Here is a 3,983-nt window from a genome sequence, read left to right on the forward strand (position 1 = left end):
ATATATATATATATCCAACAGTGGTCAGAAAAGGGATCAAGATATGCTACTGACAGGTTATAATTTTGTAGCTGAATTCTACCTAGAATTCCAAGAACAGTACAGTACAGTTCCAGTACAGTACTGCCTAAGCTTTTCCTGAGTGTATTACAAAAGACCTCTTCTAATCACTTTTTTTCTTTTTCTTTTAGGGAAGGATCTACAGGGTATTCAGGGTCACACTACTAGATCAGACTCTTAGTGATCCATCTGTTTACAGCTTTCCAAGAACTGGGATCGTAGGCGCGCACCACTAGGCCAAGTCTCAATTTCTCCTCTCAGCGTGCCCCAGGGGCGGGGCCGGCATGGCATCATTTTATGAATTAATTCTAATTTTAATGTTAAAACTTACTAAGTATAATTTATAATAAAAGCCCTCAAACTAATCTCATTTGGGACACTGATATTCAAAGGAAAATTTATTAATAATTCATTCCAATATTGTAAAAATCTAAACATAAGATTTCTCTAAATAATCCATTACAAAGACTAAGGAAAAGTTTTGATTATGAGATTCTGAAAAGTCATTTATATCAATATTACAGCAATTCTTAAATTTTATAGTTCAACTGATATAAAAATTTATACCTATCGGGTTCAGTGATGAAATGTGTAATGATCAAAGCAGGGTATGTAGTGTTTTCATCTCCTCCACTGCTTTTATTCTGTGTATTTCAAGCTCATCCCTATGATTTGAGACTCATAATTAACTGCTGTAGACTGCACTACTGAGCGACGTACCATTGGACTCTTCCCTGCTCCACTTGAGTCTCAGTCCCCACTGCCCACTCTCACCATTCCCACTCCCACTCTTAACCTCCTGTGATCTCCAGTCTACTCTGTATTTCTGTGTGATCAACTTGTTCGGCGTTCATCAATGAATAACATGTTATCTGTCTTCCTGTGCAGGTCTTAGTAATTTAAAACAATGTCCTCAAGTTCCTTCCATGCTGTTGGAAATGAGACTCATTTGTTTTTGTGGCAGAATAATATTCCCCAAATGGATATAATTATAAAAAATTATTATATATAAATATTGAAAATCCAGTCATCCATTGCATATTGGTGGTGTGAAAGGTATTCCCATAAATATGAGAATGCAGAAATCTCCTTTGATGTAGTGATGTAGTTTCCTTTGCAGGAAACCCAGGAGTGGGGTTGCTGAGCCATACGGTAGCTCTGTGTTCAGCCTTCGAGGAGCCTCCACATTTTTTTCCTTGATGGCTGCACTAATTCACAGTTCTGCCACTGGACTGTGAGATTTTCCTTTCTCCACACCTTTGCCAGCACATGCTATCTTCTATAGCCATTCTAACTGGGCGAGGTTGGGGAGATGGCTCAGTGGAATAAGTGCTTCCCTGGCAAGCGCAAGGCCCTGAGTGCAATCCTCAGTTTCACCAAAAAACCCCAAACAAACAAGCAAAAAAAAACTGGGCGAGATGGTGTATCATGGTGGTTTTGATTTTTAATTTCCTGGTGATTAGTGATGTTACCATTTTTTATAAACCTGGTAGCCCATGTATATATCTTTGTTTGAGAAATACCTCTTCAGATCACTTGCTCCGTTTAAATTGACTTATTATGAGATATGTCATTTGAATAGGAGTTATGGATTAGGTAATATGTTACACTGATTTCAAATTTCCTGATTCTTTTGTGATCAAAAAGAATCATAATTCTTTTTGTAATCACTTTGTGATTAAACTCTTTGATGTCTTTAGGAAATACATAATGAAGTTTTTAGGGGAAAAGGAGTGGTACATTACCAAGTTACTTTTCCATAGCTCAGACACAGTAATATCTGTGATAGACACATTTACTCCACATAAAGAAAATTGTACAGTTAAGCAAAGAGGATAAAACACTAACTCAGACAAAGACCATGTAGAAATGCCTTTTTGAGTTCCTTCAAATCCTTCATAAGTGTGAAATTGTAGAAAAATATAAAGCAGTTTCAAATGCTCTCACACAAAATGATTTCTGCAAGAGCAAAAGACAGCTAACAGAAAATGAGTCAAAAATAGAACGCATGAAGCAACTCACAGAAGAAATCAAAATATGCATTAACAGTTTAAAAATAAGTCAAGTCCTCTTTAATTATATATATATAATAATTCCTGGGAATTGAACTCAGGACCCTGAGCTTGTTAGGCAAGCATCCTTGTACTGAGCTATCTCCCCAGCCCTGTACTCTTTAATTATAAATAAGTCTCTTTGAAGAAAAATTATTCTGCATTTTATTTATTTTTTTTTAAAGAGAAGCAGTCCAAATCATTTTTATTTGATGAGCATGTTTTAAAATTGTAACAAAAATATTTCATCTATCACCAGAAATCCAGACGATAACTAGAAACAACTGGTTCTTCACCTCGATGAGTGAGGGCTTGATGAAAAAAATCCTGTGCACCCCTGGCCCTCCCTTGGGCTCTCTTCAGAGTGTGCAGGCTACAGGGCTCGGGAGGCAGCAGCAGAACTCTGCGTGGAGGAGGTGGCCTCTGCCTCTTTGGGAAGGTGGACTGGGTACTTGGAAGTCACAGAGCACTGGAGGCCAGCTTCTGGGCACGCCCAAGCCAACATGAAACATCTGCTCTGTCTCCCCAGGCACCTGGCTGGGAGCGAGAGGGGGAAGGGAATGCAGAGACTGACAGGAACCACAAACTAGCACCCTGTATTCCTTGGCCCTGAAATGGCCCCTGCTGCCATAGGGGGGACTGAAAGTCAAACTAAGTAATAAAAGAGACACACTTGAAGGAGGAAAACAGATGCACAGCAATACCCCCTCTCTGTTTGACAGGGATGAGCCATGGTCCAATTTTAAAAGCCCTGTATGAGGCTGATGGCATCAAGACAGAAATCCCTGCAGAGGGAAGCGCGGGGATAAGGGTAGTTCTTCAAGGGGATCCTGGCTGAGTGAGGTGGGCTCCCACCCTCACTTCTGTTTAACCTCAGAGTAAGAATTAAGGTCCAGGCTGCCCTCTACTGGTGACTTCAGGAATTACTACAACACAGTAGCATCCAACCTGTGACTGGGCCCGGGACTGGGGCCTTCGAGAGGCAGGAGCATCCCCATGGACTTCAGCAGACCCCTCCATCTCTGGCGGACCTTGACCTGCAGATGGGCCTGGGGCAAGGAAGGCTTCTGGCGTTCACCTCAAGGACATGGAGAAGAACTTGTTCCCAGACTTGAAGCAGACCTGCTTGGCCTGCACTCGCAACAGCATCTCTGAGTCTTCAAACTCATCCATGATTTCCTGTAGTTCCTGCAGACACTGCCCTTCCAGCTGAAGACAGGCGTCACCCATGCACCAGGCCAGACTGACGTGGAATGAGGGGTCCTGGTAGAAAGTGGTGAGGTCAAATTCCTCCATGACTCTGTCCACCTCTGAAACCAAGTCCAAGAACTGTTCATGCTCTGAGGTGACCTCAAGCCCAACAAAGATCCTAGTTTTCTCTTGATTGGTATAAATCTTTACCCGGTTGGCAGTAAAGAGGAATCTTTCAAAGGAGGCCATACGGTCTTTCAGAGCCTGCATGAAAGGCAGGATCCAGTGGTGGCGCAGAACCACACTCTGAGACAGGCTGAGGTGGAATGCCTCCATCCTCACGAGCCAGGGCACATAGGTCTGGGCGTGGGGCAGCAGCACATCAAGCAGGTCCGGGAACTCCTCGCCCGCTTCATACGGTACACAGACATGGGTGGCCCAGTTGCCGCGCTCATGGGGAAAAGTACGCATGCGTCCTCCGTGTTTGGCACTGTCATCCTCAGGCCTGTCATCTGGGAACATGTTCAGTACACTGTCAGGTACTGGAAACCTCTCCTTGGGAAGGGGGCTCTGGCCACAGCGGCGACCCCTAGTCGCTGGCCCGGTCCGCCCGGCGACCGCCCTCTGGGTCTCATCCTTGGAGTCGCTGCTGCTGTAGCCCACCAGGGGCGCCGTGCTCAT

The 3,983-nt window shown here is 43.8% G+C and overlaps 1 pseudogene; it reads right to left on the reverse strand.

Annotated features, from left to right (window-relative positions):
• Positions 1-2,978: 2,978 nt before the first annotated feature.
• Positions 2,979-3,983, reverse strand: LOC101583840 (annotated as a pseudogene).

The sequence above is a fragment of the Octodon degus genome, unplaced genomic scaffold (assembly GCF_000260255.1).
Source record: "Octodon degus isolate 3935 unplaced genomic scaffold, OctDeg1.0 scaffold00144, whole genome shotgun sequence".
NCBI classification, from domain to species: Eukaryota; Metazoa; Chordata; class Mammalia; order Rodentia; family Octodontidae; genus Octodon; species Octodon degus.